This window comes from Stomoxys calcitrans, chromosome 1, assembly GCF_963082655.1.
Source record: "Stomoxys calcitrans chromosome 1, idStoCalc2.1, whole genome shotgun sequence".
NCBI classification, from domain to species: domain Eukaryota; kingdom Metazoa; phylum Arthropoda; class Insecta; order Diptera; family Muscidae; genus Stomoxys; species Stomoxys calcitrans.
This window is the reverse complement of record NC_081552.1, coordinates 37,537,287-37,547,670: the sequence shown is the minus strand read 5'-3', so window position 1 is coordinate 37,547,670 and position 10,384 is coordinate 37,537,287. Positions and strand designations below refer to the sequence as shown.

The window sequence follows — 10,384 nt, the reverse complement described above, 5'->3', positions numbered from 1 at the left end:
TCAACCACCTCTTTATGAGAGAAATATTGGGTGAGGGTTCCGGTAGTGCCATTAGAGGGCATCCATTAAGGAAATGACCGGGGGTAAGTGCGGTTAAATCCATAAAATCCTCAGATAATGCAGAGATTGAGCGAGAGCGGGCAAGTATAGTAGAGATTTGTTCGATATTGAATTTATGGGAGCCAGTCTGCTTTTTGAAATGGATTTTAAAGCTTTCAACGGCGGCCTCACATAAGCCACCCATATGGGGTGCGTGTGGGGGTATAAATCTCCATTCAAGTCCGTGAATTGAGTATCTTTCAGCGATATTGTTTGATGTTGTTTTCAAAAACTGAGAAAATTCTCTGAAAAGCGTTCGGCTTGCACCCAGACGTCACATGTCACATGTCACGTTTCCATCTTCCTTAGTGGAAACGTGACATGTTTCTGTTGATGGAGTCGATTCAGGAACCATTAAGGTATTCTTCTGGGGATTTAATGAAATTCTGATTGTTCAATCATTCTGGTCCATTCCACCACAAAGAATGGGACATGAGATCTTGAGGTCTACACCCGAGTACAGAGTACAGAGATCAGGGATGGAAAAGTCAGTACTGTAGTACTTTTTTCAGAACTTTTTCCAACCGAGGAGTACCGTAGTAACCCCGGGACCGATTTAGTATATTTTCAAGCACTACGAATTTTTCAAACAATTAGAATACTTTCGAGTCTATTCACTAGTTAGTCGATGACTGTTATCGAATTTGCGTTATGCGGACCGTTTAGAATTTATCAGGGGCAATATCAGTTTATTTTTGTCACCTTATTTGACTAATCGTGCCTCTAGAAAGCTTTGGGAGATTAGCGGCGGCCCTGACACTTGTCTCCCAATTTCTATATGAATTTCGTGGTATACTCCCAAAATTTTAGTCTCTGTAGTACCGATCGGTCTGTATGATTGTTTGGAGTCGGGCTTTTCCCCCTGGGTATTTGGATCAAAATTTGTGTTGTTGTGTTACTATCAACGTATTTGCCAATGAATATTCAACTAGAGACAGGGGGAAAACTTCTCACATATCAATGAGTGCTGTGCTATTCAAGTTTAAGCTCAATGATAAGGCACCTCCTTGGGCACCTCCAACAATTTCATCGCTGATGTAATCTCGAATATATAGCGAAAGATGAGATTACTTTGTCTTCGATTAGGATTGAATATAAAGAGCCTAAAATTGCTTATCCTGAGAACTCTTTTGGGAGTTTCCTTAACCATTACCATCACCATAACTTGGAATATACAACACCTCTGTTGTGCTGTGTAGTCCGAAATATTTTTATTATTTTCTATGGTCGCTTTCATTTTCCATTCCATAGAAATGTTCGATTCTTAAGCTCATCCCGAAAGAGAAATGAAACCATCATGAAAAAATGATCGTCGCCCTAAGAGGCAAACAAACATTGAAATTTTTGAAATCTTTGTGCAAGACAAAAAGTACTCTTTCGGCCCCAAAAGTACCATTTAAGTAAAATGCAAATGTAAATTTTGCCCATGAACATTCCACTAAGGAATAGGGGCAAACTTTTCACATATCAATGAGTGCAGTCCGATTCAAGTTTAAGCTCCTTTTTATAGCCGAGTTCGAAAGACGTGCCGCAATGCGACAGCTCTTTGGAGAGAAGCTTTACAAGGGGAAAACCAAAGCTGAAAATGTTCTCTGATGGTCTCGCCAGGATTCGAACCCAGGCGTTCAGCGTCATAGGCGGACATGGTAACCTCTGCGCTACGGTGGCCTCCATTTAAGTACCATTTCAACATAAACATTTTCCATCCCTGACAAAGCGTTTGGAGTATAATCCATAAGTCACTGGTTTATATACGATTCGAAGGACCATGTTTTGAGGAGAGGGGGAGAATTGGTGTTTTCACGTTTTTACTTGTTTTTGTTTCATTTCATTGGTTGGCCACTTTTCTGCAATCTAAATCGAATTTTAAATCCATCCAAATTGGCAACTCTGCCTCTGAGAGTACATCTGTATTCTCTCTCACACTCTCTCTCTCTCTCTCTCATTTACTTTTGAGGACAGAGAGAAGAGTTGATTTTTCAATTATGCATTAATCGCTCTCAGCCTTCCCCCAATAGCCCATAAATGGTTCATTACACTTCGCCTCACTCTTTTTTTTTTTCAAATATTCTTGTTGTTGCTTGATCAAAACGCTCTTCGCTTTAGGCGTCCAACCATAACGACAGGGTGCCTGCTGCCTGGCACATCATCCAGTATAAGCCAGTTTAGTACTCCTTCACCACTACTTGGCTAGTTGCACACATCATTTGGTGGATCACTTTTGTTTATTTGTAAACTATTCTAGGCGTTGTTGTTGTTGTTGTTGTTGTGAGTGCTAACCTAAGCAAACACACTGCTGTAGCTGCCGCCATAGAATGTAGGATCGATCGATCCTCTGTGCGGCAGCACACGTGTAGATTTTTCAGAGATTCTTGTTTTTAGTATTCAGCGCATCAGCATCATCATATTCATGTTGCTGCATTTCTGTTCTGTTCTGTTCTGTTCTACACGTTGATGGCAGTTAAAGAATTTGTGTTCATACTCCTAGAAACTCTTTGATGATGATAATGATGATGGTGCCCATTGTTTTGGAGGGCTTCTCCATGATTGTTGCATTCTAGGCAGTTGCAATTGGTGCCGCTTGAAAAAAATTCTGTTGTTAAGGCTTCTGCATCTTGTTAGCTAAGTTTTGTTGTTGTTGTTTTTTTTTTTTTTTTGCTCTTCTTTATCTGCATGTTGTTGGGGTTACAGTAGTTCCAGTTGTTGGCGTTGTTGTTGCTGTTGTTACTGATGATGCTCTTTTAGATGATGTTGTTTAGACATTTTGTAACTTCGAAATCGTGCGTCACGGCGCTAATGAATTTACAATTGTATGAGTTTTTTGTTGTTGTAGATTCTCTTGTCTTTTGGGCGCTTGTTTCGATTTGGTTTTCATACTTAATTTAATTGTAAGAATAAGTCCCACTCATTTTGATCAAATAGAACTGAAAAAGTGTTGGAGCGAAAATTCTTTTCGGTAAAATAAAACTCTTCTGCTGTTATTACAACGATTTTTAAATATCATGAGCTTTGAGGTGCACAGGATTTACTTTGCTGAATTTTTGGAGGGACCCATTTTTTGTTCTGTGTCGAAGAATGCTTTTCCTGGGTTTCCTAGAGTTCGTTTTCTGTTACAGAGGGCTTTTGTTTTTTACAAAAGTTGGTCTCTATGTCGCAGAGATCATGTTCTATGTTACTGTTCTGTAAATTTCTTATTTTTAAATGTTTGGTTATGTTTACAGAGGGTTTAATTTGTTGCAGAATAATAGTTCTCCATTAAGTCTAGTACTAAAAAAAAAAAAATAAAAGTCTTGAGACATTTCTACGAGCAACAAAATACTTTTATTACGAAGTTTTTCTTTTATTGTAACTATGTAACGTTTCGCTTCAACTTATCAAACGTTAGCCATAAACGTAGTATTATCGAATGTAACCATAACTTTGTTTATTGTAAATCCTTTAGCAAGTTCGCATTCATTTAAAGTACCTTTCTTTTGTTGTAAAACCAAAAAACTCTTTAATGGCTAAAGTGTTTCGATAGCCGCAAACGATTCGTTCTTTTAACGCATCAATAATTATTCTCTTGTGTCTCTCCGCTGAGCGAGGATGAGTATTTAAGCGTATAGACCATAATGGATAAAATGTGATGGGCGGATGTTTGTAATTGGTAAACAATTGAGTCGGAATTGTGATACAAAATTAAATTCCACATGTAATACAATAAATTTTAAAATTAACTACTAAAAGCGTGATAAGTTCGGCCGGGTCGAATCTTTGGAACCCACCACCATAGATTCTGCTAAAAATTTATACTAAATAATTTTCGATAAATGGCATAATTTTATTCTACATACCAAACTTCTGTGAAACCAGCAAAAATTAAAGCTTCTAGGAACCGAACAACGGTAATAGATTACTTTGGACCGTACTTGGTACAGTTGTTGGGAGTCATAACAAAACACTATGTGCAACATTGTAGCTAAATTGGACAAAAATTTCTGGTTGTAAGGGCTCAAGAAGTCAAATCGGGAGATCGATTTATATGGGAGCCATATCAGGTTATAGACCGATTTGAGCTGTACTTGGCACAGTTGTTGAAAGTCATCAAGGAACACTACATACAAAATTTCAACCAAATCGGACGAAATGTGTGACTTCCAGGGCCAGCACAAGGAGGGGATAACCACCGCTGAAAAATGTTTCTGATGTTCTCGCCAGGATTCGAACCCAGGCGTTTAGCGTCATGGCGGATATGCTAACCTCTGCGCTATGGTGGCCTCCAAATTTAATGAAAACCCCAGAGTATAGCTGGCAAAATAATCGATACTATCAATTATATCTTTCCGATGGATACTATCGCGAAAGTTAAATTTTTTGCAAAACTAACAAAAATAAGTATTCCGACTCTGAATGTATTTTTTAAGATACATTGTGTCTATATATGGCGCAATTTTCATCAGATTAGACTAAAATTTTGTTCAATGATTTCTCTCTCGACTTCCAACTGACTTTACTAACCTTTGTTTTTGTTCGGTCTGTACATTGATATTGCTTCTATATGAGATCGATAGCAGATCGATCTCCTGATTTTTACTTCTCCTATAGTATCGATACTATCGATTTTTATTATTAAAACTAACGAAAATATCGTATGTTGCGATTATCGATAGTTTGCCAGCTCTACCTCAGAGGCATAAAAAACGAAGATTTGGCACTGGTTTTTATGTCCATTGTTGCGCTTCTTAAGTTGCATAAACTTCGCCAACTATTTCTAGGCGCTAATGCTATAATTTACGAAACGAAATTTGCCAAAAAGAATGGAATAAGTTGCAAGCTTTTGGTTTTTCTCTCCTCTTAGATGTTAAGTTACGAAAACCAGACAATTCCTAAGTAATTCCAAGCGAATTTATCGCAGAAATCACCATAACGAGCACCCGTGATTTAAATGAGATTTAATATCAAATTTAAGTTCTAAACTAATTTTCCCATTAACATTCCACAGGGGAACAGGGTATACTTCTCCCAATGATAAGGGGCCTCCTTTTTTATGCCGAGTCCGAACGGCGTACCGCATAGCGACTTCACTTGGTAAAGAAGTTCTACCAAGGCAGAATATCTTACATATGTAGCCGCTGAAAAGTTTTTGATTTTCATGCCGGGATTTGAACCCAGGCGTTCGGCGTCATAGGCGAACGTGCTTACCTCTGTGCCATGGTGGCCTCCAAATTTAAGTTCACCGTACAGAAGTAAGCAGGTTTTCTTACTATTTTCGTTCAATATTATTCTTGGTAACTGTTGTCTTCCACCACTGTATGCAGAGGACGTATTCTGTATTAATGGAGACTCAATCAGTGACACATAGGGATACTAAGAGTTCTATATGTAAAGGGTGATTTTTTTTAGGTTAGGATTTTCATGCATTAGTATTTGACAGATCACGTGGGATTTCAGACATGGTGTCAAAGAGAAAGATGCTCAGTATGCTTTGACATTTCATCATGAATAGACTTACTAACGAGCAACGCTTGCAAATCATTGAATTTTATTACCAAAATCAGTGTTCGGTTCGAAATGTGTTCATTCACCGTAACGTTGCGTCCAACAGCATCTTTGAAAAAATACGGTCCAATGATTCCACCAGCGTACAAACCACACCAAACAGTGCATTTTTCGGGATGCATGGGCAGTTCTTGAACGGCTTCTGGTTGCTCTTCACTCCAAATGCGGCAATTTTGCTTATTTACGTAGCCATTCAACCAGAAATGAGCCTCATCGCTGAACAAAATTTGTCAAAATTTCGAACCGAACACTGATTTTGGTAATAAAATTCAATGATTTGCAAGCGTTGCTTGTTAGTAAGTCTATTCATGATGAAATGTCAAAGCATACTGAGCATCTTTCTCTTTGACACCATGTCTGAAATCCCACGTGATCTGTCAAATACTAATGCATGAAAATCCTAACCTCAAAAAAATCACCCTTTATTAGAAAAACTTTAATTCTATATTGCAGACCATTCATTATCTGTTGAAGAAGAATTGTTTTGTGGCAAAATCTAGTTGGAATTATTATTCATTATAAAATAGAACTTACTTTGTTGAACAGGTCGCTCATTCTCTATTACGAAAGGTGTGTCATCTTTTACAGTGCATCTTCAAGCGACATCTTCGGTTACAAAAGACTTCAGCTCTGTATTTCAAAATACACCTCTTTTTCCAAAGAAGCTTGGACTGTTTGCAAATTCTTCCTAAAGTGGTTTTACTACAACTTTCAAGTTCAAGAACATAGCCAACTACGTCCTTAACAACTATTTTTTATCATTCTCTATACAAACCTCCTTTTGCAGAATGTTAATCTTAACTCAAAATGTGTGTAATACATCTACCTGTGTTTATTCAATAAATTTCTCATTAATTATGACATTACACATGGATGTTGTGACATTTTTCCCCCTCAAAAGCCCATACCGCACACACACAATATTAATATCGTCATTATTGTACTCTTTTTCGTTTTAGGTGATCAAAATAATCAAACAGCAACAATAAGAACCAACAACTCCTCATCTCAACATTGGCCGCAAGGTAAGTTAAGAAAAAAGTGCAACAAATTAACAATGTTTACATGTGAAAAAATTTATAGCATGATAGAAATTTAACCGAATAAGGCAAAGCGAGAGAGAGAGAGAGAATATAGCTCTTCCATAAAGGCCACGCAAAGTTGAATTGAATCATGGGTCGGAAAAAAACCTTAAGCATATTCTTATTGAGATACAGAAAAAAAATCCTATAGATTCTCTCTCACTAGGCTTGTTTGGGTTGTTTATAGATTTCTGTATGTTCTCCCATTACCCAGCATGGACGCTCTCTTCCTCTCTTGCAATAATGAGGCAGTAAGAAACACATGCTCCCAATGTGTACTACTCACCCCACCGTAGTAAATTTGATGTGTGTTTGTAATGTTTTTCAACATTCAATAAGACTAGAGTTGCCATCTGGCAAACTTTGTAAAGAAAATAAATTACATATAATACAATAAATTAAACAATTAACCTTTAACTGGTGAGGTGAAATTTGTTTGCCTTCTTAGGGACGTGGTATTAAATTTTAACCCTTTTTTATAAATGAAAATTAAAAAAAAAACTATTTTTTTTTAGTTGATTAGATAACGTAAAACTAAAATAAAACAAAGTATTCTTTTTTTTTTTTTGAAAAAAAAAATTAATTAAAACAACGTTTAGAGAACTTTTATGTACAATCGACTTGGCTGAAATTTTGTTGGTGGCGTTTTGGTTCAAATTGGTTCCCATATAAACTGATTTCACAATTCGGCTTGATTTTTGAACATCGACTTCGGTTATGACTTTTAACATAGGTTCCAATTATGGTTCGAATTGGGTTATAACCCGATATAGCTCCCATATAATCCGAACTCCTGATTTGACTTCTAGAGCCCGCAGATGGCGAATTTATTGTCCGCTTTGGCTGACATTTTGCGCACGGTGTTTTGCAATTACTGTCAACATCCATGCTAAGTATCGGCTTATAACTTGATATAGCTCCCATATAAACGAATCTACCGATTTGTCTTCTTGAGTCTCTAGAGGGCCAAATCTTTGGAACCCACCACCATGGATTCTGCTAAAAATTTGTGCAAACTAAATTAAGATGAAGGGCATAATTTTATTCTTCTTACCAAAGCTGTGTCATACCGGCAAAAATTAAAGCTATCAGGAACCGAACAAGGATAATCGAGAGACCGGTTTATATGGGAGCTATATCAGGTTATAAACAGATTTGGACCGTACTTGGCACAGTTGTTGAAAGCCGTCACAGAACACCGCATGCAAAATTTTAGCCAAATCGGATGCAAATAACGGCTAGTTAAGGCTCAAGAAGTCAAATCGAGAGATCGGTTTATATGGGAGCTATATCAAGTTATAGACTGATTTGTACCGTACTTGGTACAGTTGTTGGAAGTCATAAGAGAAAGCCAAATCGGACGAAATTTGTAGTTGGCACAGCTATTGAAGGCCATTACGGAACACCACATACAAAATGTCAACCAAATCGGATGAAAACTGCGACTTCCAGGGGCTCAAGAAGTCAAATAGGGAGATGGGTTTATATGGGAGCTATATCCAAATCTGAACCATTTGCAATCCCCAACAACCTACATCGATATAGAGTATCTGTGTAAAGTTTCAAGTGGCTAGCTTTACCCATTCGACCGCTATCGTGATTTCGACAGACGACGGACGGACATGGCTAGATGGAATCAGAATGTCGAGACGATCCAGAATGTCTGTACTTTATGTGGTCGCAGATCACCCATCCTATGGTGGTGGGTATTAAAAGTGTCGGACGGAATTTTTTTCTGCTAAAAAAAAAATCCACAAATAATGTTGATTGAAGGGCATATGTAACAAGTTTCCGCCAAATCAGGAAAAATTTAAGCTTCAAGGGACAGGGGAAGACTAATAGGAAAACAGGTTTGTATAGAAGCTATATCAGGTTATAGGCAAATTCGGCCTATTGGTTGAAAATCATAATTAACCACTACTTGAGAATTTTCAGCTAAATCGATTAACAATTGCAACTTCCAGGGGCTGAGGAGTAAAATCGGGAAGTCGTTTTGTATGGAAGCTATATCAGGTTATACACCAATTTGAACGGTATGTGTGAGGCTTCTTCAAATTTTGCCCATGAACATTCCACTAAGGAACAGGGGCAAACTTTTTACACATCAATGAGTGCAGTCCGATTCAAGTTTAAGCTCAATGATAAGGGGCCTCACTTTTATAGCCGAGTCCGAACGGCGTGCCGCAGTGCGGCACCTCTTTGGAGAGAAGTTTTACATGGCATAGTACTTCACAAATGTTGTCAGCATTAGGAGGGGAGAACCAACTCTGAAATTTTTTCTTTTCTGATGGTCTCGCCAGGATTCGAACCCAGGCGTTCAGCGTCATGCTTACCTCTGCGCTACTGTGTGGAAATATGAAAGCCGTAGCCAAATTAGGATTAACTGCGATTATTGAGATATTAACAAACGCATTATTGGACTGATTGAGCTCTAGGGTCACGAAGCATCTATATTAGTACATTTGCCAATTCCTAACGCTTCTTGTCAGTGATGGGCTCCAAGAAAAGCGTCTATATTAGTTATATCTCATAGCTGTCCTTTTCAATATATTTATTAGTATTCCGTTCGCTCCTGTAGAACGTGGATACTTCCCTGTAGGAAGTCAATGTGTTCATCAACCGTTTCCATGTCGCATATCTGATCCCATTTGATAACCACGGCGTTCAAGTGCAAGACATGATGATGATCGATACTGCAGAAATCACAATACGAATAAACCTCCCCAATAGTAACATGAAAGGTCTGTTCACGTACTTTTCCAGAAAAATTTGCAGGAGAGTAAGCTATTTATTTGTATAAAACAGCTGATTTTCTGTTCGATGCTGGCACTGTGCTCATGCACTCTGTCGCTCTCGATAACGACTTCCAGTAAAGATTTGTGCACAAATTTGCACAAATTTTTTAGTTCACGAACATACTTCAAATTATCAAGTCATGGTTCAAAAAACATTGGCAATAAAGGAGGGCTTTAAAAGTGTCACTTGCAAAAAATAGCTTCAGAAACGGGCTGCAAGATGCGGAAAAATTTTTTGGGATTGTTGAATTAACCAGAAACCAGGGCTCCACATTTTGAAGTCGACTTCCCTTGGCTCAATTTTTATTATCTTCATTTTTGTTTCTATCGCATTCAATTCAAAATTGCCTTTAATTTAAGTACCATTTTATCCATACCCCGCACCATTTCTTTAGGGGGAATATGAGACCCCCTACGATCCCGTTCCTAGGGTCATCTTAGATTGATGTGAAAAAATAAGATATCTTCGCCATCTGTTCTGTAAGCTGCACTTTTGCGTTATGGTTGGTACTATGTTCGTTTTTCGCAACATTTGTTCGTGATTACTTTTTTTAATATAAAATATTTTGAAACAAAAAAACTTTCATTCCCTCATAATTTATAAGACAAGTTTAATAAAATATTATGTTATTCATAAAAAATATAATCGCGAAAAACAAGAGTTTGCAAATGTGAAAAACCAACGTAGTATCAGCTTTTAAATAAAAATGATTTTTATGCAAAAATACCATTTCTTTTTCTGCTAGTGGCAACCCTGTATGTTATTTGCTGTATTGTGCGGCTGTTTGTTGTTGCTATTGTGTATCTCGCAGAGTAGCGCACGCAACCAGACCTACTATACAACTATACAGGCAAAGTAATACCAATACC

General features: G+C 37.6%; 1 protein-coding gene across 1 annotated transcript in view; it reads left to right on the top strand.

The window, feature by feature from the left end:
* Nucleotides 1-10,384, top strand: part of LOC106094496 (frizzled-2) — an 870,788-nt gene that overhangs the window by 701,962 nt on the left and 158,442 nt on the right. The window contains exon 7 of the mRNA XM_059361204.1: nt 6,597-6,662. The gene's annotated coding sequence lies outside the window, so the exon portion shown is untranslated. The remainder of the gene's footprint in view (nt 1-6,596; nt 6,663-10,384) is intronic.